The sequence below is a fragment of the Glycine soja genome, chromosome 3 (assembly GCF_004193775.1).
Source record: "Glycine soja cultivar W05 chromosome 3, ASM419377v2, whole genome shotgun sequence".
NCBI lineage: Eukaryota > Viridiplantae > Streptophyta > Magnoliopsida > Fabales > Fabaceae > Glycine > Glycine soja.
Window position 1 is genome coordinate 12,203,479 of NC_041004.1, and position 26,588 is coordinate 12,230,066.

Sequence of the window (26,588 nt, forward strand, 5' to 3'; positions counted from 1 at the left end):
AACCTTTGATTGGCCGCTTTGAGATACTTGGCACCCTTTGTTGCACAATATGTGAAGTCCCGTGACGTGCCGAAAATCAAAAGGAAGCAAGCTTACGCGATCCGTGAAAATTCAGTAATGTGACGGAAATCGAAAGGAGGTGTTTTTCGCAATCCGTGAGTTTTCGTAACTTCTTCGAAAGCTAAAAAAAGAGTAAATACATAATCCGTAAGGATTCGTAACCTTGCGGAAGGAAAATAAGTATCGTTACGAAATTCGAAAAGTTTCGTAACGTTACGGAAAAAGAATTACCAAAAAAGGTAAAGGGGGTGCATTTAGTAAAAAGGGGGGTACAAATAGCAATCAGGCCCACTTGGGCCTTCCTGATTCTTCCTCCAGAAGGCTGTTGCTTCTGGAGGAAGCAACCTTGCTCGCCTGGGCGAGCTGGGTGGCAAGCTCCTCCCCTATTTTGCTACAAATAGGGGGAGGAGTGAAGGGAGAATGGGTTCAGCCTTCTTGGCACTTCTTATTCTCTCGAAATTGCTGAGGAAAATTGTTTCCGTGAAGAAAATCCAAGCCGAGGCACTTCCGTAACGTTTCCGTAACGTTTCCGTGAGTAATTACGCGAAGATTCTCGACCGTTCTTCAACATTCATCATTCGTTCTTCGTTTTCTTCAGTCTTCAACGGGTAAGTACCTCAAACCGAGCTTTTCAATTCATTCTATGTACCCGTGGTGGTCCACATTTTGTTTCATGTATTTTTATTCTCGTTTTCATTCGCTTTCTATACCCCCTTTTGATGGGCTTCAGTCATTTATTTACGTCATTTCTCGCCTAATCTAAAAATAAAATAAATTTCCACCGATCATTTGAATTGTATCATCCGTTAATTTCTGTTAAATTGAATTCCGACCGTTCGGTCGTGCCGTAACCACGTTGGAAATAAAAAAAAGAGGTAAAATAATGATATAATAATCAAAAAATACCTTTTAGTAAAATAAAGCGAAAAATCAATCGGACGTTTTCTCTTTGGGATTTCTTATTCTTAATTGAATTGACTAATAACTAAAGTGAAACTAAGGCTAAAATCAACTCGCCTAGTCAAGCTCGTCCACAAAAAATAGGGTTTTGAAAGTTTATCATTTCAGTTTCTTACCAAGTAAAATGGATCATTTTTAAGGTCCAACGCCTTAAAATGATCACCTTTCAAGTAAAAAGAATCGCTTGATTCACCTTTAAAGAAAGAACTGCGTAGGTCTGATTTCCTCTTCGATGGAGGGTACGTAGGAGCAAAAGCCCCGCTTTTGTTGACCTCAAAATAAAAAAGAAATAAAGTTAAGGTAACACAATTTCCACAATTCTAAAAAATAGGCTGTTGTCCTTCGAGACAAACGTGAGAGGTGCAAATACCTTCCTCAAACGTAAATACAACTCCCGAACTTAGAATTTTCGTTTTGACCGGTTTCCTTCGGTTTTTTCGACGTTTTCCACAAATAAACGTTGGTGGCGACTCCGCGCATCTTTCCTCCTTTGGAAAGCGCACCCGTGAGCCTCGCCTCGCTCGCCCGCAAAAGGGCATGTTGCGACAAGTATTTACAACACTTGGTTCGCCAGTAGGCGGCCAACCACAGGGGGCAGGTGCAGATCCATGAGTGTCTCTACCAGCTCAGCCTCAGTCAGCAGAGCCAGGGTTTCGCTCCTTTTGCGTGCCCTACTCCAGATCAATTCAGGGTTGAGGTTGCATGGCCCGGAGATTGGCCTGAGGCCCAGGCAGGGGAGGCACCTGCAGAGGCTCCCGGCGATCTAGAGGACGCCCGCATGGATGAGGAGATGACAAATTTACTCGGCTTTTTGGGAGGAAGCAGAGCCACGTGACCGAGGTCACCGCATTTTTTTGACATATCTGTTTTTTTGATTAGTTTGCTATTAACATTTTCTGTTATTGCTCATATTGTTGTTGACATTACTATTTTCTGTTTTGTTCATATGGTTAATAACATTACTATCATTATTGCTCGTTTCTGTTAGAAATTTTCGGTGTTATGGCTCTCAGTTATTTCGTCACTGTTTTGCGACTTACCATATTCGTGCGTTTCTCGTTCACCTTGTGGTTAGACGTGAGTAGGTAGTGTGCGCCCTCGTCCGCACGACTTTTTCAGAGAGAAAAAGAGAAAAAAAGAAAGAAGAGAGAGGAAATGAACAAATGATAAATAACTAAAAAAGGAAAAAGAGGAAAAGGAAAAGAGAGCAAGCAAGGAAAGAAAAAGAAGGAAGAAAAAAAAAGAAAATAATAAGAATAAAAGTGTCTAGGTAAAAAAAAAAACAACGCGCTTGTGAAAGGAGATAATTTCCAACTTTTATTTGAAGAAAAAATTCGCTGATCATAACTAGTTTTTGAAAAAAAATGTGTGTACACATTTGAAGGGTAAATACTATGAAAGTTTTTTCGAACATGCAAGATAGACTCGGACGAATGCACAAATTGATAAAAGAACATATTTTGGAAACAAGGGGTTGACTTAAATAGAGGAAATGAATCCTGAGCCCTAGCGTCACATGACCATAAAAGTTTGACACTTAAGTGTCCGCATAGGTGCATGCATGACTAGTTTTGCATAAAGTTTCCAAATCATCATTGTTGCATTTGTGTCATGGAAATAATGTGGGACATTCCCTTTTATCCCTGAACCAGACCAACACCTTGACATATACAAGCCTTGAGCCAAAGTCCCAACTCACCATAAACCTTGCCCTCAAAAGAAAACAAGAAAGGAAAAAGAAAAGAAGAGAAAAGGAGAAAAGGAGAAAATTCCCGATCAAAAAAATCAGAAGAAAGCAAAAAGGGAAAATTCCCAATCAAGGAAAATGGGGGAAAGCAAAAAAAGAAAGAGAATTCCCAATCAAAGATCGGAAGAAAACAGAAGAAATATACAGAAAGGCCTTTGGACCAGACAATATCTAAACAATACAGATTTGTCACCAAGAAAACATGAAAAGAAAGGAAACCACGACCTAAAGTGGTCCTCTCTCTTTGATTGCCAACCAAAATCCTGTGCGTCGGTGACTTGTTCGCCTCGCGCTAAACAAAAATACAGAAAAGGAAAAGGCCAAAAACATTCAAAGCCAAAAATTCCCACAAAAAAACACCATTCCCAAGAAAAGTCCTACTAATCCATGATCACGCATGTAATCTTTGATTTGATAGGAAATAATTTGCAAAATCAAGTCATGGCATATCTATGGTTCGGAATTAGGATGAAACACTTACCTGTGTGAGATTGATACACTTTGAGTGATTTTCTTCTATTTTTGTTGAACCCAGTGTTTCCTCTAAATGGTCATTTAGAAACGAAAATGCTAACATCCAAAATCTCATTTGTGGTTATGAGAAGATTTCATCAGCATACTCCCCTTCCCCGGTAGACACATTGTTTTTCATCCGAAAAGCATATGTTGCTCTGATTAGTTGGGAGTTTTCTCTCTTTACTAAAGCATGTTTGCATTTTAGTGAAGAAAACACCGAGACTATTTTTAGTCTCACAAGTTATCCAGAACTACGTAGGTCTGAGTTCCTCATTGAGGATACGTAGGAGCAAGAGCCTCGCTTTTGTCGTTCGCCCCCACAATTTCTGTCATACTGACACTGGAGTCACGTGACATGCAGAGATACCCGAGTGGTTATCCGTTTAAACTTTCTTTTGCTATCTCTAAGACTCAAAGCAAGATAGCACGCAGAGACTAACGTCATCTTCTGCACCCATTGTCAATTGCGGCCAACGAGCCCGTTGACACGCGGAGATTTACATCATCTTCCGCGCAGACAATTTCTGTCATACTGACACTGGAGTCACGTGACATGCGGAGATACCCGAGTGGTTATCCATTTTAAAACTTTCCTTTGCTATCTATAAGACTCAAAGCATGATACCAAGTTGGGTGGTAAACGCGCATAGACGAATTCTGCGCCCTTTATCATTCAAGCATAGCAACCTGAGTGGGTAAACGCGCAGAGAAAAATTTTGTGCCCTTTATCATTCAGGAACAACAAGCTCAGTGGGTAAACGCGTAGAGATAGATTTTGCGCCCTTTATCATTCAGGAACAACAAGCTCAGTGGGTAAACGCGCAGAGATAGATTCGGTGCCCTTTATCATTCAAGCACAGCAAGCTGAGTGGGTAAACGCGCAGAGACAGATTTTGCGCCCTTTATCATCCAGGAACAACAAGCTGAGTGGGTAAACGCGCAGAGATAGATTATGCGCCCTTTATCATTCTGGAACAACAAGCTAAGTGGGTAAACGCGCAGAGACAAATTCTGCGCCCTTTACCATTCAGAAACACCAAGTTGGGTGGTAAACGTGTAGATACAAATTCAGCACCCTTTGTCAATCAAATTTCACAAGTTGGGTGATAAACGCGCAGAAACAAATTTTGCGCCCTTTGTCATTCAAATTTTGCAAGTTGGCTGATAAACGCGCAGAGAAAAATTATGCGTCCTTTGCCATTCAAGAACAGCAAGTTGAGAGGTGGGCGGAGACAAATTATGGTCATTCCGTACACCTTTTCGCCATCCAGAGGCGATCGTGTCCGGTGGCACACAGAGACGAATTATGGTCATTCTGTGTCTCGCCGCCCAGGCTCGATCGTGTCCAAACAAAACGCAGAGACAAATTATGGTCATTCTGCGTCTTGTATCAACCAAGAGGAGCAAATTCCACAGTATTAGGATGATGTGTCGGTACTGATCATTTTCAAATTTTTGCAGGTTCCGCTGGCAGGGAGGTTCACTGGCCGAATGGTATTTCGCTCGAACGAAATTAGTGTCTTATCTTTACTTCCCTTTTATCTCCAATAAAAGACAAGTAAAGAGGGGCAACTGTCATACCCTAATTTCGTTCGGGGACCATCCGTTGTTGGGATGCGACCCTCGTTTGACCACTTCGAGGTACTTGGCACCCATCGTTAGGCAATTCGTGAAGTTCCGTGACATGCCGGAAGTCAAAAGAAAGCATTGTAGCACAATGCGTGAAGTTCCGTGACATGCCAGAAATTAAAAGGAAGTGTTAGTGCGCAATCCGTAAAGTTCCGTAACGTTCCGGAAGGCAAAAAAAGGGATGATTACATAATCCGTAAGGTTTCGTAACATTACGGAAAGAAAACAAGCATCGTTACGGAATTCGTAATGTTTCGTAACGTTACGGAAAAAGAAACACCAAAAAATGGCAGGGGGTGTACTTAGTAAAAATGGGGGTTCAAATAGTAACCAGGCCCACTTGGGCCTTCCAGAATATTCCTCCAGAAGGCGGTTGCTTCTGGAGGAAGCAACCTAGCTCGCCTGGGCGAGCTGGGTGGCAAGCTTCTCCCCTATTTTCCTATAAAAAGGGGGAGAAGTGAAGGAAAAAAATGTTCAACCCTCCTGGTAATTCGAGGTCACTTGAAATTAGTGAAAAAAATTGTTTCCGTGATAAAAATCCAAGTCGAGGCGCTTCCGTAACGTTTCCGTGGGTGATTTCACGAAGATTTTCAACCGTTCTTCGACGTTCTTCGTTCGTTCTTCGTCATTCTTCGGTCTTCAACCGGTAAGTTCCCGAAATCGAGCTTTTCAATTCATTCTATGTACCCTTAGTGGTCGTCATTTGTCTTCATGTGCTTTTATTTTCATTTCATTTACTTTCCGTACCCCCTTTTGACGTGCTTTAGTCATTTACTTAAGTCATTTTCTCACCTAATTAAAAATGAAATAAATTTCCACCGATCATTTGAATTGTAACATCCGTTAATTTTTGTTAAAATGAAATCCGACCGTTTGGTCATGCCGTAACCACATTGGAAACCAAAAAGAGGTAAAATAATAATATAATAATCAAAAATATCTTTTAGTAAAATAAATACATAAAAAATCAATCGGACATTTTTCTTTGGGATTTCTCTTTCTTAATCGAATCGACTAATAACCAAAGTGAAACTAAGGCTACAATCAATTCATAAACCAAACTTTTGTCATCGCCTAAAAAAGCCATTTTCAAAGGTCCAACGCCTTGAAATGGTATTTTCCGCTTTTATTGGTTAAGTGTAGATTTCTAACAAGCCTAAAATCAATATGTAATGTTGTTACCTCTTTCAAATAAAGAAATCATTAATGGTCCAATGCCTTAAATATTTTCTCACTTTTCAAAAAAATCGAAAGATTGTCTAATGGTCCAACGCCTTAAATGACCTTTCATTCAATAAAAACATATCTTGCAAGAAAGGATAAAAAAAATAACCAAAACGCTTTGTTCAAGAAAGAACTACGTAGGTCTGATTTCCTTATCACAATTGAGGAATACGTAGGAGCAAGGGAAACACCCCTGTCGACAACAAAAAGATAAAAACATAAAAAGGCATAATAAGACATAAGAACGTAAAAAGGGAAAATAACATAAAATTGAAGTCATATTTGCACATTCGATTAAGGGCTGTCATCTCTTGTGACGGACGTGTGGGGTGCTAATACCTTCCTCGTGCATAAATACAACTCCCGAACCTTTCACTTAAAGTTCGTAGATCACGTCTTTTCCGGTTTTTCCTACGTTTTCCTCAAATAAACGTTGGTGGCGACTCCGCGCGTATTCCTTTCTTGGAACACGCACCTGCGAGTCACGCGTCGCCCTCCTCCGAAGGGTAGGTTGCGACAGGCCTCATCTCTTGATCCTCCTAAGCGATTATCCTCTCCATCTTTGGGTGAAGCCCTACATCCTCGTCCTCTTCATCCTCCGTCCGACTTGCTTCTTGCTCGAAATTGACGGCCGGGTCCCCAGTATTAGTACCTTCGTGGGACTCGTCGTCGGATCTGTATTGTATAAGCGTAACAGGGAAATAAACATGCAAATGAATGAGAATGGGTAGAGGCTCAAGAACAGATGAAGAAAGATCTTTATATTAACTTTAAGAACAAAAGACATAATGCCTTAACAAAAGGAAACCCTAAAGTCTAGGCCCGACCGTAGAGTTTTAAAGCTAAAAAGGTTACATTATGCTTGCTGCGTAAACTTCCGGGCGTTCCTCCACCCGCCAATTTCATAGTTGGAAACCGGGAGGGCATGGTTGCACCAAATCCGATCTCCTCGTGGAGTCCTCATCACATATCACGGTGACTTGTCCTTCGCGTCTTAAACCCGCACTTACGAAGCTCCTACTGATGTGGCATGGCGGAGCCTCTTTGGCTCATTGTCTCGACCGCGGGCCTTAGCCTTTGTTCTTCCTTTTCGAGATGCTTTTCCTTACGTCAGCCTGCGTAGGTTTATAGCCTAACCCAAACTTCCCGCGGTTTCCTCTGATACTTACCAGACCGGTCCTGCCACCGTTGTTCTTGCCCAAACCCATTCCAGGCTCGTAGCCGTGCCCTAACATCACCCGGGCCACCATCATTGCCGCATCGGACAGGTGGGGCTTCCTAGGAAGGGAATCTACGGAGGCGATGCTTACTACCTCAAAAGATTGGAAGGTCGTTTCCAATGACTCCTCCGCAGCTTCCATATATGGCATAGAGGAAGGACAACTTACCAGGACATCTTCCTCACCTGATACTATGACCAAATGTCCTTCCACTACAAACTTCAACTTTTGGTGAAGTGTGGAGGGGACGACTCCCACTGAGTGGATCCATGGACGTCCCCTTACCTCTCGGCGGCTGCCATCGATGGCACGGGCCACCATGGAACTCGGCCTTACGTGGGAGGCGTTAAACGACAACTTCTCCAATGTGCTCTTGGGCATCACATTCATACTTGAACCGTTGTCGATGAGTACTTTGGCCATAACATGCTCCATGCATTTGACTGACACATGTAAAGCCCTGTTATGTCCCCTCAGCGGGTATTTCCTCTTCAACGAAAGTGAGGTAATTGTTTGATGCGATGTTATTGACGATCCCCCCAAAGCCTTTTATGGAGATGTCTTGGGCTATGTGAGCTTCATTCAAGACTTTTACCAACAAAGCTCGGTGAGGCTCAAAGCTCATGAGCAGCTCTAGAAGGGAGACTCTAGCTGGGGTCTTGTTGAGTTGTTCAATGACTTTGAACTCGCTTTGTTGGATAATGCGGAGGAACTTGCCGGCCTCCTCGAGTGATACCTCTTTCTTGTCATAGCCTTCTCTTCCCTCGGCAAAATCATTCATCAGAACACCCTCGTCCGGTGCGGGAATCACCTTGACATTTTGTCCTTCGGTCACCTTTGCTTTCCCTTTAAAGTTTGCAGGCTGTATCGGCAGGCTAGGCGGTGCGAACACGCGACCACTGCGGGTTATGCCACTCAGCCCGGTGATATTGGTCACTTTGGCTGATAGTGAACCGATATTAGTAGCTTCTTCCTTCCTTCTACCCGGAGGGGCATACCTCCATGGAACTGCGCAGCTGTTCTCGTAAGGAAACGACATAGGCCTAGCACCCGACACTGTCGCGTTGGTGCGACACCGTCCTCGCCATAAGACAACTTGGCTACCCTATGAGAGGAGGACCATTAGAGGAAGGCCTCACACCCTTTATTGCGTGAGGTTTCAATAGCACCAACGCGAGGATGCTTCAAAGGGTCCGCAAGGCATGGAAAATGGTGCAAAAGAAGGACAAGGAACTTAGAGGAAGTAGCAACGAGCCCATCGGCGGCTACCATAGGTGGTTGAAAGCCTATGCACAAGGTCTGGATTGGCTCTCGAATTTGAGAACCACTAAAGAGGTGGGGGGTGAAGCTCCAAAAGAAGACGAAGAGATACAAGTGATGCAATCCTACTCCGCAAGGGCATTGGATAGAAAAACTCCAAGTAGATTGGGCCAGAGATGCAAGAGAAGGCCCTAGGGTTCTTATGAGCCTTAGGGTAGATTTCGGGCCCATGGGCTAAGTACGAGCCCGCTTATCTTTGTAAATATTAGATTAAGGTTTCATTATTTTTGGGCCTTGTATTTAGGGCTCCATAATGTAGGTAGGGTACCCTAGAAATATAGGATTTTTCAGCCCTTGTATTTTAGGGCACCTAGACTAGTTTTTGTATTAGGGGTAGTTTTGTAATTTCACATGCACTAAGTGGATATTTGATGTGTGTGGTTGGAAATAAATTTAATTGAATTGGTAGAAGCCCAATCCAATTAAATTTTAGAGGGGGAGGTGAGCATTTGCTTACTACACCCCATTGCCACATCATATAGTCACACTTTGTGCATGTCCTTCATGCTTTTCATGCCTCATGACACCTAAGCACACTTAGTGGAGAATCTTGGAATTGATCTTGGATTAGTGGGCTGAACCATAACTAAAATTCACTAATCATAATTAGTGAAATTTTGGCTCCAAAGTTTGGCTCCACAAATTCAATTTCAAATTCAAGTGAAATTTGAATTTCCCTCCAATTTTGTGTGACACTTAGGCTATAAATAGAGGTCATGTGTGTGCATTTTTTTCAACTTTGATGATTTGAATATTAAACTTCAGATTTCAAAGCTCATTTAGAGCACAAAATTTCGTGCTCTTCTCTCCCTCTCCCTTCATTCATCTCCTTCTTCCTCCAAGCTCTTATCCATGGCCTCCTATGGTGGTGAGCTTCTTCTAGACTCATCTTCTCCTTGAAGTGGCGTCTCCTCTCTCTTTCCCTTTCTCCATTCCGCTGCCATTCATTTTCCAAGAAGCAAAGGAATCCATTGATGAAGAAGATCCTAGGCCTACAAGCTCCAATGGAGCTTACATCATGTGGTATCAAGAGCATCTTCATCTAGGTGATGTTCTTTTGCTTCCTCTATCTTTTTGTTCGGTGAATTCTCTTTAATTCCTTGTTCTTCATCTTATTCTCCATGTATATCCTCCATTGTCTTGTGGTTTGGTGCTGTTTAGAGTAGATTCAAAAAAAATAAACCGATTAAATCTTAGATCTACACTTGTTCTTGCATTTCTATGGTTCAAATTTTGTAGATCTACTCTTGAATCTTGTTTTTGTGTTGATTTTAGGTTCTATCATTTTTCATTCATAATATTCTTGTGCTGAACCTTTAGATCTAAATTTTGTTCCAAAATATTGATTAGAAAAAAAAAACACAAAAATCTAAGTGTAAATCACTTAATCCATGTTGTCTTAGAGTCATGTTTAGTCATAGTAATTGTCACATTATGCTCTAAGTTTGTGTTGAATTTTTATTTTGTTTTTTGAATTCTAGATACATTTTTTCATGTATTCTTGTCATTCTTAGCCTATCTTTTGAATTTTGAGTCTAATTCATGCATGTTATTTAGTTCATAACATGTTCTAAATCAATTCCTAGAAGTAGTCTTGTTGTTGAACTCTTTTTTGTTTTCTAAGATTCCTACATGATGCCTATGATGAAGTTGAGATGTGGTGTTGAGTTGTGGCTGGATTTGTGAATCAAATAAGTCTTAAGCTCTCTTGAATTGTGTTATTCAAGATAATTGAGCATAAGCAAACACAAATTGTAACTATCCAAGCCTTAAGCAACATAAACACTACTCTTGATTTCTAGGTTGAAATCGCTGGTGCAGGCAGCTTGAACATACAAAAGTGTATAAATTACTGGGAATTGGTCACTACGTTTTTTGAGCTGAAACTTTTACTGAATTTTTTAGACATCTGGACCAAAATTATAAAAAAAGAACCAAGCGATTTGGATTAAATGAAAAATAAAGAAAAATCTCACAAGTTGGCAGAAAAATCAGTGTCCAGGAAAAAAAAAAAAAGTGAAAGGAAAGTGTGCTTGTTGTTTTGGCTCAAAATTTGTTCTATAATTGGTGCCTATTTTATACCAATCCTAGTTCTGAAATTTCAATTGAAAATTATTGTGAAAACAAGTGCCAAAACTAGAGGTTTCTTGAGTCTTTTTTTTTTTTTAGTTTTTCTACTCTACTCTAGAGCCATTCTAGGTTTCTCTTTGAGTCCTAGCTTGCTTTTTGTGCTTTCCATTGCTTTAATTGTTGAATAATCCTTGGAAATTTGTCTTGTTAAAACTCTATTGGTTTAGCTTTCATTTCATTTTTTTTGTCTTTGGTTATTGCTTGTCTCTTTGTTTCCTTGCTTGTGAGTTGCCATATAGGGAATTGGAAAGGAGGATTGGTGCCATATCTTGAAGAATTTGAGTCAAGAAGCAAGGGGCCAACCACCTTAAGAGCTATTGGACTAAGAAGCACTCCAAATTGAGTGAAACACTAAAGAGAGAATAGCCACCACAATTGAGGACTTTTTTCTTTGTAATTTTGTAATTGGCAATTTGCTTTGCTTTCAAATTTTGTAACAAAAAGGCCTTTCATTGGAAGTAAGTTGGGAGCCTCCGCTAGGTCACCCTACTTCCATTTGTGTGTAATAATTTTAGGCAATTTTCCCTTAGGATAGTGAGTGTTTTGTTGGGAACCTTAAATGAGGTCATCCAAACACTCTTAGGATCCGCCTAGTTTGCATTTCTTGCACTTTAATTTCTTGCTTACTTTCATAGCTTATTTCCTTTACCCTCCATTGTCAAACCGCCTAGATAGCTTTCCTTTTACCAATTAGTTTTTACCTTATCTTTCACACCTTTTTTAGTGTTTATTTTGGCTAGTTTCAACCATAGTTTCTTTTACCTTTTTTTCAAACCCCCAACAAGAAAGAACCATAACTTAGGAACCAACATGAGTCTTCATTCTTCATCTAGTGTTAATGGTGAGGGTTCTACTCCTAAGGACCCCTTGTATAAGATATTAGATGAGTTGAGATCCCTTAAGTTGTGGAAAGAAAAACAAGAGAGAAAAGATAAAGGTAAAAAAAGAGTGGAAGAAATAAGTCAAGATGAAAGAGAGAAAATAAGAGAGGAAGAAAGAAGAAAAATAATGAAAGAAATGAAAAGAGAAAAACATGTCTCCTATAGTAGTCATAACTCTTGCAAGAGCCTAAGTGAAGAACTTCGTGACTATTATGAAGGAAGGCATAGGTCACATCTTAGACCTCACTCCCATAGGAGAGAAAATGAAAGAAAGCCTCAAGAGGTTAACATTAAACTCCCATACTTCCATGGGAAGGACAATGTAGAGGCTAATATAGATTGGAAAATAAGGGTAGAGCAACAACTTAAAAGGAAGTCAACTTCAAAATCTTATGGCTCTCACTCTTATCAAAAGAAAGACCAAGGTCAAGGAATCTTAGGGGTGAGACCTTCTAAGCCCAAAGATGATAAGGGGAAGACAATAGAAAAGCAACCCCTTAAGGCTAGTATGCAAGAGAATACTAGCTCCATGAAGTGCTTTAAATGTCTTGGAAGAGGACACATTACTTCTCAATGCCCCACCAAGAAAACCATGATTATGAGGGGCCAAGACATTTATATTAGCCAAGATGAGGCTACTACTTCACCTTCCTCTAGTAAAAGTGAAGAAGCAAAAGGGGAAGAATCTAGTGAAGAGATCTACCCCCAAGAAGAAGGACAACCTTTAATGGTTAAGGAGGAGTGTAAGGAGGTAAGTGTCTCCTCCAAGAGGTTAGCTAAGAAGGAAAGACATTTTGAAATAAAAACAAATATTAAAGAAATTTCCCTTCTTAGACAACCTCCACATTTTCTCCTTTGTAAAAAGACACTTGTTAGCATTGCCACATCTTTTAGGCTTGAGTTTAATCCTCAAGTAAAGGAGTTGTTGGATGAGGGTTTGGTTCATAAGAGATTAAATCCTTGTGCTTTGTTGGTGCCCAAAATAGGTATTATTAGGCACCAAATCCCTAAAATAGGTGGTGTGATGAATGCTTTGGGTGGTGCAACACTCTTTTGTAAAATTACTCATGCACCCAACATCTTCATGATTTGTGTACATAGGGACTCATTAGGTAGGTTTGTTCTTATTTTTAGTTTCAATACAAACTTAGGCACACATATGGGACACCTTAGGTTTGTCATACTTTTTGGTAGGAATAATCAACATGAAAATACAGAAAAAGGTATGTTCTATTGCTTTACTTTTCTTAATTTTTTAAATTGTGATCAAAGGGTTCCCATGAACCCTAAGAGAATAAAGGTCATTCCTGAGTGGCCCGCTCCACCAAGTGTAAGAAAAATTTGGGGCTTCCAAGACTTAACAAACTTTTACAAAAGGTTTGCCCCATATTTTTCTATACTTGTAGCACCACTCATTGAGTTGGTGAGGAACCATGTTCCTTCATGGGAAGATGCCCCGGAAATGAGTTTTCAGACCTTACCTTACTTCAACATACTAAACACCACTAATACATATGTTTTTGTTCTTTTTACAGGTGTTAAGGGAAGGAGCCCAGAGTATCAAGAACCTCAGGATTTGAGGTCAAATCCTTTTCAAGGGGGAGGGAATGATGCAATCCTACTCCGCAAGGGCATTGGATAGAAAAACTCCAAGTAGATTGGGCCAGAGATGCAAGAGAAGGCCCTAGGGTTCTTATGAGCCTTAGGGTAGATTTCGGGCCCATGGGCTAAGTACGAGCCCGCTTATCTTTGTAAATATTAGATTAAGGTTTCATTATTTTTGGGCCTTGTATTTAGGGCTCCATAATGTAGGTAGGGTACCCTAGAAATATAGGATTTTTCAGCCCTTGTATTTTAGGGCACCTAGACTAGTTTTTGTATTAGGGGTAGTTTTGTAATTTCACATGCACTAAGTGGATATTTGATGTGTGTGGTTGGAAATAAATTTAATTGAATTGGTAGAAGCCCAATCCAATTAAATTTTAGAGGGGGAGGTGAGCATTTGCTTACTACACCCCATTGCCACATCATATAGTCACACTTTGTGCATGTCCTTCATGCTTTTCATGCCTCATGACACCTAAGCACACTTAGTGGAGAATCTTGGAATTGATCTTGGATTAGTGGGCTGAACCATAACTAAAATTCACTAATCATAATTAGTGAAATTTTGGCTCCAAAGTTTGGCTCCACAAATTCAATTTCAAATTCAAGTGAAATTTGAATTTCCCTCCAATTTTGTGTGACACTTAGGCTATAAATAGAGGTCATGTGTGTGCATTTTTTTCAACTTTGATGATTTGAATATTAAACTTCAGATTTCAAAGCTCATTTAGAGCACAAAATTTCGTGCTCTTCTCTCCCTCTCCCTTCATTCATCTCCTTCTTCCTCCAAGCTCTTATCCATGGCCTCCTATGGTGGTGAGCTTCTTCTAGACTCATCTTCTCCTTGAAGTGGCGTCTCCTCTCTCTTTCCCTTTCTCCATTCCGCTGCCATTCATCTTCCAAGAAGCAAAGGAATCCATTGATGAAGAAGATCCTAGGCCTACAAGCTCCAATGGAGCTTACATCACGTTTATTCGAGGAAAGCGTCGGAAAAACCGGAAAAGGCGTGGTCTACGAACTTTAAGTGTGAAAGGTTCAGGAGTTGTATTTATGCACGGGGAAGGTATTAGCACCCCACACGTCCATCACAAGGGACGGCATCCCTTAATCAAGTGTGCAAATATGACTTCAATTTGTTTTATTTTCCTATTTACGTTTTTTTATGCCTTTTGTATTTTTTATCTTTTTGTGGTCGACAAGGGTGTTTCCCTTGCTCCTACGTATTCCTCAATTGTGATAAGGAAATCAGACCTACGTAGTTCTTTGAGAACTAAACGTTGGTTTTTTATCCATTTTTTGCAAGATATATTTTGATTGAATAAAAGGTCATTTAAGGCGTTGGACCATTAAACGATCTTTCGATTCTTTTGAAAGGAGAGAAAATATTAAGGCATTGGACCATTAATGATCTCTTGGTTTTTTTTTTAAAGAGGTGACAAAACTATGTGTTGATTTTAGGCTTTTTAAAAATCCACGTTTAACCAATAAAAGCGAAAAGGACCATTTCAAGGCGTTGGACCTTTAAAAAATGGTTTTTAGGTGATGACAAAAGCTTGATTTATGAATTGATTTTAGCCTTAGTTTCACTTTGGTTATTTAGTCAATTCGATTAAGAAAGAAAATCCGAAAGAAAAAACGTCCGATTGATTTTTTGATTATTTTATTTAAAGATATTTTTTGATTATTATATTATTATTTTGCCTCTTTTTGGTTTTAAACGTGGTTACGGCGTGAAAGATAAATCTGATTTTATTCTAACAGAAATTAAAAGATGTTAAAACTCAAATGATCAGTGGAAATTTATTTTATTTTTGATTTAGGCGAGAAAACGACTTAAATGAATGACTAAAGCACGTCAAAAGAGGGTACGGAAAGCAAACGAAATAAAAATAAAAGCACGCGAAACAAGTGGGGACCACTAAGGGTACATAGAATGAATTGAAAGGTTTGATTTTGGGAACTTACCGGTTGAAGACCGAAGAACGATGAAGAACGAACGAATAACGATGAAGAACGGTGGAAAATCTTCACGAAATCGCCCACGGAAACGTCTCGAAAGCGTTACGGAAGCGCCTCGGCTTGGATTTTCCTCACGGAAACAATTTTTCTCACTAATTTTAAGTGAATCTCAGATACCAGGAGGGTTGAACGAATTTGTTTTGCCCTCCTTCCCCTATTTATAGGGGAAAAGAGGGAGATGGTTATCGTCCAGCTCGCCCAAGCGAGCTGGGTTGCTTCCACCAGAAGGCACCGCCTTCTGTTGGAACATCATGGAAGGCCCAAGTGGGCTTGATTGCTATTTGCACACCCCTATTTACTAAATACACCCCCTCTGCCTTTTTTGCTGATTCTTTTTCAATAACGTTACGAAACTTTACGAATTACGTAACGATACTTGTTTTCTTTCCGTAATGCCACAAACCTTACGGATTACGCAATCGTCCCCTCTTTGGCTTTTGGAATGTTACGGAACTTTACGGATTGCGCATTAACGCTTCCTTTCAACTCCCGACATGTCGCGGAACTTCACGGATTACCTAACGATGGGTGTCAAGTACCTCGAAGTGGTCAAGCGAAGGTCGCATCCCACCAAACACATGGTCCCCGGACGAAATTAGGGTATTACAGTTGCCCCTCTTGTCTTTTATTGGAGATAAAAGGGAAGTAACGATAAGACACTAATTTCGTTTGAGCGGAACATCATTCAGCCGGTCAATATCCCCGCCAGCGGAATCTGTCGTTTAGTAAGAAAAGAAAATGCATCAGAAGCGTCAATAAACTTCAGTGTTTTGAAAACGACAAAGTTGGACAACCACGACACTTCCCTTTGCAATTGCACCCAATCGTCTCTGCCCAGTAGAGCAGAATTCCGCGCGTCGCTAGACTAGAATGTTTCTGGACGACGAGAGTGAAAAAACAGATAGCAAAAGCGTGCGGATGACCATAATTTGTCCCCACGTGCTATCGGACTTGATTGTCTCTGGATAGTGAAAAAAAGGTACGGGACCATATGGTTTCTCCGCATGTCATTGGACTCGCCGTCTCTGGATGACAAAAGGTGCAGAATGACCATAATTTTCTCTGTGTGCCAACGGGCTTGCTTGCCTCTAGTTGAAAAAAAGGTGTGCGGATGACCATAATTAGTCTCCGCCTGTCATCGGGCTTTCCGCCTCTGGATGACAAAAGGTGCAGAATGACCATAATTTGTCTCTGCGTGCCATCAGACTTGATCATCTCTAGATGGCGAAAAGGTGTGCGGATGACCATAATTTGTCTTCGCATGTCATCGGGCTCGCCGCCTCTAGATGACAAAAGGTGCATAATGACCATAATTTGTCTCTGCGTGCCATCGGACTCGATCGTCTCTAGATGGCGAAAAGGTGTGCGGATGACCATAATTTGTCTCCGCCTGTCATCGGGCTCGCCGCCTTTGGATGACAAAAGGTGCAGAATGACCATTGTCATACCCTAATTTCGTCCGGGGACCATCCATTGTTGGGATGCGACCCTCGCTTGACCACTTCGAGGTACTTGGCACCCATCGTTAGGCAATTCGTGAAGTTTCGTAACATGCCGGAAGTCAAAAGAAAGCATTGTAGCACAATCCGTGAAAGCATATCTTGCAAAAAGGATAAAAACAACTTAAACAAACACTTTGTTCACAAAGAACTACGTAGGCCTGATTTCCTTATCGCAATTAAGGAATACGTAGGAGCAAGGGAAACCCCCTCGTCGACCGCAAAAGATAAAAAGTACAAAAAGAAATAGAGACATAAAAGGGAACATAAAAATTGAAGTCATGTTTGCACATTTAATTAAAGGTTGTTGTCTCTTGTGACGGATGCGTGGGGTGCTAATACCTTCCCCGTGCGTAAATACAACTCCCGAACCTTTCACTTAAAGTTTGTAGATCACGTCTTTTCCGGTTTTTCCGACGTTTTCCTCAAATAAATGTTGGTGGCGACTCTGCGCGTATCCCTTTCTTGGAACACGCACCCGTGAGTCACGCGTTGCCCTCTCGCCGAAGGGTAGGTTGCGACTGTTGGCGACTCCACTGGGGACCATTTTTTGAGAGTTAGGCCATTTAATCTTGTGCAAAGTTTTATCATAACATCCTCCTTTGTTGGTTTCCCTCTATTTCCCTTATGTTCTTGTGTATATAACTCTTTTATGCTTTTAGTGTGTTTTAAAATGTATGCATGAGGTAAATATTTTCATTTGATGCACACAAACACCAACACTATTTGCACACACGGTGATTTGAAAAAGGGCCCTATACCCGGGTTCGTGGGAACATAAGGAGTGGAGGTGAATCTGTGATCATGCTAGGTCTCCGACTTGCTTGATTACAGTGAACCCTCATCTAGAGTTTTTCTCTTTGATAACATATTGTTGCTAGTTGTCCCTACTGCTGCAATATGTTCTTCGAAGAGGATGATACCTCTAGAGACCATCAAGAGAGATATGACCACCTTGGGGATTATCACTAAAAACCCTTTTAGCTCTCTCCCATATAGGTCCCTTGAATAGGGGCACGGAGTAGACACACTGCGTGCCATTTTTCACACTTCCATGCATGTAGTCAAAGTGACATGTACCCCTTTGCTTATATTTGGTTGTTAATATTTTCGTGTTGTGCCTTTGGCATATGCATCATGCACGGGTTCTGTCTTAATCCCCTCTCTTTGGCAAACCAATGGAGGGTCCGTGTCACCTTCTTAAATACATACGTCGGGCACTGTGTTACCCCAAGACGTTGTATCTAAGAAGGAGACAATTTCCCGGGCTCCCGTATTCATAAATTGCATCTGTGTCATATGCATTTCTTCATGCATTCATCCATTCCACCCATGATAGATGTCGCAGTTTTGATTCGCACCGATTTTTGTTCACTTTAGTAAAACATGGGATCAAGTCAAATGCCTTCGCTTAAAAAGAGGTTCTATCAAGTCAAGGTTAAAAGCCTAGGGATCACCAGTCTAAAAGAGTTAGGGCAGTTGATGGGTCAGCTCCAGAGGCAAGCTTTTCGCAAAGCTTATGGTAAAATCTGGGACCTAGCCATGGTAGAAGTCTCCACAGAGGCCATTGCCTCCCTCGCCCAGTATTTATGATAAGCCGTTGAGGTGCTCCACCTTTGGGGACTTCCAGCTATCACCCATGGTGGAAGAATTTGAAGAGATCCTAGGATGCCCTCTAGGGGGGAGGAAACCATACCTCTTCACAGGGTTCTATCCCTCATTAGCTAGAATTTCCAAGATAGTCCAAATCTTGGCGCAGGAATTAGACCACAGGAAGCAATTCGAAAATGGGGTGGTTGGAATACCGAGAAAATATTTGGAGGCAAAAGCAAGAATCTTGGCAGGTAAAGGCAAGTGGGCCCCGTTCATAGATATTCTCGCACTGTTGATTTTCGGAGGAGTCCTTTTTTCGAATGTGGATGGGTTGGTGGACCTGGCAGCGATCGACGCTTTTCTCGCCTATCATAACCACAAGGAAAGCCCGGTTATCGCTATGCTAGCCGACCTATATGACACCTTCAACCGAAGATGTCAAAAGAGCAATACAAGGATTGTTTGCTGTACTCCAGCTCTTTATGTATGGTTAGTTTCACATCTTTTTCGCCAAGAGGTGAGGCATGCTTGCCCGTTAGAAAGCCACCGTTCCTGCACAGAGAAAGGAGGGGAAAATTAGGACCAACTCTTAGCAAGCAAAGAAGGAGCATCTGTCAACTGGTTCCCTCGATGGAAGGAAGGAAGAGCCGGGGTTCTTATTTCATGCGGAGGATTCCCAAATGTTCCCTTGATGGGGACGAGGGGTTGCATCAACTACAATCTCGTTCTTGCTATAAGACAACTTGGCTACCCTATGAGAGGGGCGCCACTAGAGGATGAGCTCGTGCTTGTCATTTCACGAGGCTTCGATAAGACCAACGTGGAGACACTTCAGAAGGTCCGCAAGGCATGGGAGGTGTTGCAAAAGAAGGACAAGGAACTCAGGGGCAGTAACAATGGGCCCATCAGTGGAAGACGAAGAAGTGCAGGCCCTTAGGGCGGAACTCGAGCAAGCCCAAACAGTTAAAGAAAGGTTCAAGTCAGCAGCTCTGAAAATCCGAAAGGAGAATACCGAACTGAAAGATGTAAATGTGGACGGCTGGAACAAATTCTGAGGGGCTCTGTGGGGCAGCAACAACGAGCTTAAACTCCGAAGAGAGGAAAGGGACCAATCACGAGTAGACAGTTTGATCTTGAAAGATGAATTGAAGGCTTGCTCGAGGTCCAAAAGTAGTTTGTCTCAGCGGTTATGCGAGACAGAGACCAACATGTTAGCTATTATCACCAAGTACCAAGAAGAACTAAATCTAGCTGCGGCCCACGAGCATAGAGTGGCGGACGAGTATGCCCAAGTGTACGCAAAAAAGAAGGCTATAGGAAGGGTGATCGACTCGCTACATCAAGAGGCAACGATGTGGATGGACCGATTTGCTTTTACTTTGAACGGGAGTCAAGAACTCCCCCGATTACTAGCCAAGGCCAAAGCAATGGCGGACACCTACTCCGCCCCCAAGGAGATCCATGGACTTCTCAGCTATTGTCAGCATTTGATAGACTTAATGGCCCATATAATTAGAAACCGCTAGGAAGTTTGTATTATCGCTCAGATCTTAGCTAGTTATAACTTTCTGAATAAAATGAGCTTATCCCAACAAAATCAGTGCGAATCAAGTCACTCCCGCATGTTATCTCTAGCATGCATTGTATGTTGGTCTCGGGAAGCCGGAAGGTCCATATCACCTTCTTAACTGTACACATGGGACACTGCGCCCCCAAATGCGCAAGTAAGAAGAGATAATTTTCTGGGCTCTCGTGTCCATAAATGCATTCATATCATGCATCTCTTCATGGTGTCATAATATCGTTCCTGTATTTGTCCGTTATCATATTCCAGCCTCACATTTTGCATGAGTCATTGCATCATCATGCATATGCGTTCAACAAACTTTTTTTATCTACAAATTGCATACCATTTGTTTTCATGTTCGCTCATGCATGACCCTTGCATTTTCCTCTGCAAAACAAAAACAAAAAGGGAAGCATGAAAATTCGTGATGCATTCTTAGTTGCATATATTCGGTACCATGAGCCAACCATGTTGGGATCATAAACCCATTTCTAAAAAAAAACACAAACAACAAAACAAAATGATTGAACATGGTACCCAATGCATGGTTAACTAAGAAAAAATGTTTATTCGGGCATCTCAATTCCATAATTACATTTTCCATGCATAGCTTAAAGTATGCCCGAGTCATTCATCCCTATGAAATGTTGTTGAAGTATTGGCGATCAGAATTGCCATTCTTTGGATTATAGGGTTGAACCAAGCTCATGCTTTTACGAAAAGGTTCATTAAGTCAAGTTGAAATATGCAAGTAACCATCTTGCAAAAATTGGGGCAAAAGATGGATCGAGTTACATCACTGCTTCGTCTACTGCCAAACACATTTAGGACTATTGATGTCCTTGTTACTTCCAGTTTCACCTTGACCAAGATGTCATGGACCATGTTGGAAAATCTAAATTGATTCAACCCCATGTCCGGCGTAAAAATTCGCAATACTTCAACTGTGCATCATTCGTATACATCCATCCTTTTCATTTGTTGCATTGCTCATGGCATTCTTTCCTTGAAAAAAAATGAACTTAATCATTATTATCAAAAAGAAAAAAAAAACACGCTTTACGACGCCCTTACCGAACCTGTGCTAGAGCTAGAGTAATGGGTGAAGTAGAGGAGGTGCAAGAGCAAATGAAGGCCGACACGGAGGCCTTGAAAGAGAAAATGGCCACAATGATGGAGGCCATGATGAGCATAAAGGAAATAATGAAGGCCAGTGCGGCTTACCGAACCCGTGCTAGAACTAGAGTAATGGGTGAAGTAGAGGAGGTGCAAGAGTAGATGAAGGCCGACATGGAGGCCATGTAAAAGAAAATGGCCACAATGGTGGAGGCCATGATGAGCATGAAGAAGATAATGGAAGCTAATATGGTTGCAGTTGCCGCTACCAGCGTTGTTGCTAAGGTGAACCCGATGCCCCCATCTGATCTCAACCAAATGAATCATCCAACCTCAGATATGGTGGGCAAAGATTTGGGAAGTACGGACGGCCCCATGATGTGCAAATTCAAAACAAGCATGCTTTCCCGCCATATGGCTCGCCTCCCAAGGAGGATGTCAATAACTCCGCTCCCATACTCATTGAAAGCCAACAACCTCAATCTAATCATGCACATGTCTCTCAACCCATGGGGGAGACACATGGAATGCCCCACCACAATCAAGCCGACTTCGAGCCTTGCCTCGGATATGCCACTGAAGGGTAAGCAGTTGGTGGTATACTCCTGCAAAACACTTTGGAGGGCCCTCGGTATCGCCCACAACCACACCCCTTGCATTCCACCCTCATGCTATGGCAGAAATAGGAAAGTTGGATCATCTAAAGGAAAGGCTCAGGGCCATTGAAGGAGGCAAAGATTATGTCTTTGCTAATCTAGAAGAGTTATTCCTAGTACCCAAACATGGTCATTCCCAAGTTCAAGGTGCTGGACTTTGACATGTACAAGGGGACTACTTGCCCTAAGAACCATCTAAAGATGTGTTGTCAAAAGATGGGGGCATACGCAAAAGATGAAGAACTGTTGATGCATTTCTTCCAAGAAAGTCTTACTGGAGTAGTTGCTACTTGGTACACTAACATGGAGCCTTCCCGAGTCCATTCTTGGAAGGACCTAATGGTTGCCTTCGTTAGGCAGTATCGGTACAATTGTGATATGGTTCCGGATAGGATGCAACTACAGAACATGTGCAAAAAAGGGGCATGAATCTTTCAAAGAATACACCCAAAGGTGGAGGGATCTGGCAGCCCAAGTGGCACCCCCAATGATGGAAAGGGAGATGGTAATCGTGATGGTAGACACATTACCAGTATTCTACTATGAAAATGGTGGGTTACACACCTTCAAGCTTTGTGGATATGGTCGTCACCGACGAAAGGATCAAAGTGGGTCTAAAAGAGGCAAATCTGATCATCATGCTTTGATAAATGCAAAAAAAAAACTGGGGCAATGAAGAGGGTGAGAATAAGGGAGAAACCCATGCTGTGACTGCCATTCCTATACAGCCAAGTTTCCCACCGACCCAACAATGTCATTACTCAGCCAATAACAAACCTTCTCCTTATCCACCACCCAGTTATCCACAAAGGCCATCCCTAAATCAACCACAAAACCCACCTACCACACAACCAATGCTAAACACCACCTTTAGCATGAACCAAAACACCAACCAAGAAATGAATTTTGCAGCGAAAAATCCTGTAGAATTCACCCCAATTCCGGTGTCCTATGCTGACTTGCTCCCATATCTACTTGATAATTCAATGGTAGCCATAACCCCAGCCAAGGTTCATCAACCTCCATTTCTCCGAGAATACGACTCGAACGCAACATGTGCTTGTCATAGAGAAGCCCCGGGGCGTTCCATTGAGCATCGTATGACCCTGAAGCGTAAGGTGCAAAGTCTAATTGATGCGGGCTGGCTGAAATTTGAGGAGAATCGCTTGTGAATCCTAACATTGACAAGCGACACCACACATGGGGCAATTTTGAAAGTTGTTGTTAGATGTCTCTAATGACTCATCAGGATCTTCAAGTTTATGCCATTATTGTAAACCATAGTTACAATGCTAAATAAAATGGATAAATCTGACATCTTTGTCCCTCATCCTCTCGTAATTACATCTTTGCTTCCACTGGGATGTGGGTGCAAGCCATTGGTTTGTTTGCTCAAGCGACATGCGCTCCTGAGTGCTGACTTCCAAGATCGTTCAATCAGAGATTACTCGTCTTGCACATTGGTGAGGGTGTCATAAAACAACGAGTAAAGTTCAAAACAAATAAGTTTCAAAATAAAAAAAAGGGTTCAAAAAGAAAAAGAAAAAAAAGCATTTGATTGACTGTGTTTCCAAAACGTTCATGTGACCTCATTTTATCATTCCAGAAAGTTTGTCTTTTTAGAGAGAAGTGAGTTATCAAGAATAGGATGTGGGACAAATGGCCTCAGTTATCTTAAGAAGGGGGGGGGGGTTGAATTAAGATACAAAGACTATTCCCCAATTAAACTTTCACTCTCTCTTTTTGGATTAACAATGCACCCTTAACATGAATTACTCAAAAGACAATTCAAAATAAACTTCTTTAAAGCAAAAGATAAATAGCAATAAATAAAAGAAGTTTAAGGGAAGAGAGGAATGCAAACTTGATTTATAGTGGTTCAGCCACTTCCCGTGCCTACGTCCAGTCCTCAAGCAACCCACTTGAGATTTTTCACTCTCCTTGTAAAACTCCTTTTACGAAGTCTGAACCACACAAGGACAACCCTTCCCTTGTGTTTAGGAATCCTCTACAACAAGAGACCCTCGGTCTCTTAATCCCTTTTCAAAAGAAAGAAGAAGAGAAGAAGAAATCTCTCTAGAAAGAGATAGATTGTATAATGGAGATCAATCAAAATTCCTTACTGAATATGCAAGTGGTTGACCAAAGGATCTTTTTGAGAGGATAAGACATTTCGGTTCAGAAAAACTCTCTTAATCTTTTGAGAGGATAAAACTTTTTGGGCAATGAAAACTCTCTTTAAATTCGCGTTTCCAAGTCACATATAAATAGACCTTTGATGGCCATTCATAAACCATTTTAATAGATGTGACTCTTGGAAATTATTTTCTGAAAATCTCCTCTGGTAATCGATTACAAGACTTGTGTAATCAATTACAGGCGTTAAAATTTGAATTAAAAACGTTCAATAATTGTTGGTAATCGATTACCAGAGAGTAAATCTCAAATTGAAATGATTTAGATAGAATTCTTTGGCCAAACCTTTTGCTTTTTCAATTTGGAAACTTCTTCCTAAGATTCTAGAGATCGACTTGATCATATTTTCTTGGATTCTTGGATTCTTGTCTTGAATAAAACTTAGAAGCACTTCATCCTTTGGCATCATCAAAACATCAAAATATCTTTCTTCTACATAGGAGTCATTTGACTTAATCCGTTAATTGAAAAAATCATTCAACTATTTCTCGTCCTTGGAAAATTCTTTTTGCAAGAATCAACTGCTTCTTTCATTCTTCCTCACCAAGGTTGTGGAAACAAAACAACGATGGATACCTTAGAGCCCTACACTGGGGCAATGAGGGGCATCGTGCATAAACCTCAAGTAAACCTAGGAGCAGATTAGAAGTTCTCACCCAATAGGTTCCCAGCTACAAGGTCATGTCGAAAGATGACAATTGGTACCTCAAAGCCTCACACTGGGGCAATGAAGGGCATCGCGCATGAACCTCAAGTAAACCTAGGGGCAGATTAGAAGTTCTCACCCAATAGGTTCCCAGCTACAAGGTCATGTCGAAAGATGACAATTGGTACCTCAAAGCCTCACACTGGGGCAATAAGGGGCATCGTGCATAAGCCTCAAGTAAACATAGGGGCAGATCAAAAGTTCTCACCCGTCGATGTCTTTAAACAAAAAAAGGGGGGGGGGGGGGACAAACCCTGGGATTTCAATGGATTGATTAAACATCAAACAGCTCCATTGTGGTCACTCCAAAATGGTCAAGTGACTAAATCAAACAGAACATACGCTCTGAGGGAGTTGATTTGCAAAAGATAGGATGAGGTTGCATGGACTATCACCTCTTTCAAAAGGACAGTCAATCTGTGTTTTCCAAAAAAATCAAATCAAAATCAAAATCACAAAATAGGGAAAGAATGTCATGAACATTGTACAACTTTCCATTACAAGTCTGCATTTACCGCATTTCAAGACAAAGGTTGCATGCATCTGCATCCCTAAAAATCATGTTAAACTGCATATATTTCGTACATCAAATATCCAATCGTGTGGATTTGGGATGACCGACCCTCTCGATGAGTCGATCTCTTGCTTTCTCACAAGGGTGAACCCTTGGGTACTAGTACCCTTCCCCTTTTCAAAGGGCGACACGCCCTCACCTTATGAGGACTACACGTCCTCGCCTTCAGAGGGTCATGTGTCCTCACCTTCAGAGGACTACACGTCCTCGCCATCAGAGGACTACACGTCCTCGCCGTCAGAGGACTGCACGTCATCTCCTTCAGAGGGCTACACGCCCTCGCTGTTAGAGAACTACACGTCCTCGCCATCAGAGGGCTATACGTCCTCACCTTCATAGGACTACACGTCCTCGCCATCAGAGGGCTATATGTCCTCACCTTCAGAGGGTCGCATACCCTCACCTTCAGAGGACTACACGTCCTCGCCATCAGAGGGTTATACGTCCTCACCTTCAGAGGACTACACGTCCTCACCTTCAGAGGACTACACGTCCTCGCCATCAGAGGGCTATACGTCCTCACCTTCAGAGGGTCGCGTACCCTCACCTTCAGAGGACTACATGTCCTCACCGTCAGAGGACTACACGTCCTCACCGTCAGAGGACTGCACGTCCTCACTTTTCAGAAGGCTACACGCTCTCGCCTTTAGAGGGCGACACGTCCTCGCCTTCGGAGGGCTACGCTCTCCCTCGCCTTTTGAGGGCTACGCGTCCTCACTTTCATTGGGCTCCATATCTACACCTTAAGATAATTTAAGGTCCTCTGCCGTTAATGCTTAACCAAGACTTGCGCTCCCGGTTAAGGGACTAGTAATTTCCCTTTATCAGTTCTTTTTCCCGGACCACCCCTTGATCTCGAAGGAGGGCCAACTGTGCGAGCACAACCAGAGGGAGGCTATCGCACAACTACTGTGCATACCGGGGCAAGGTTTCACCCGTGCCGCTTCAAAGAGATGAGTGTGGATCATGCGCACCAACATGACCACTATTACACAGATATGGATGATGTTGCTACTTAGCAACATTCTGCCTAGCGACCGTAATGCCGATCTCCCCCTGCGGAAGTATTAGTTGGTCTGTGCCATCCCGACATAGGTAAGTATGCATATGGTTCAACTGATTTCTAATGCCATTTACTATTTGCAGGGGTCGTGCCCACAAGACACCTGGTGGACCCGGAGAAGTCCAACAGGGCCCTGGGGTCTCCAGCTTTGGTTACGGGCCTCTGTCAGTCCTACAGGGTGCCCGTTCCCCCCAGCAAGGTCATGCCATCGTGACATAGGTAAGTATGCACATCGCTCAACTGATTTCTGATGTCATCTATTGTTTGCAGGGATCACGCCCGTAAGACACTCAGTGGACCCGAAGAA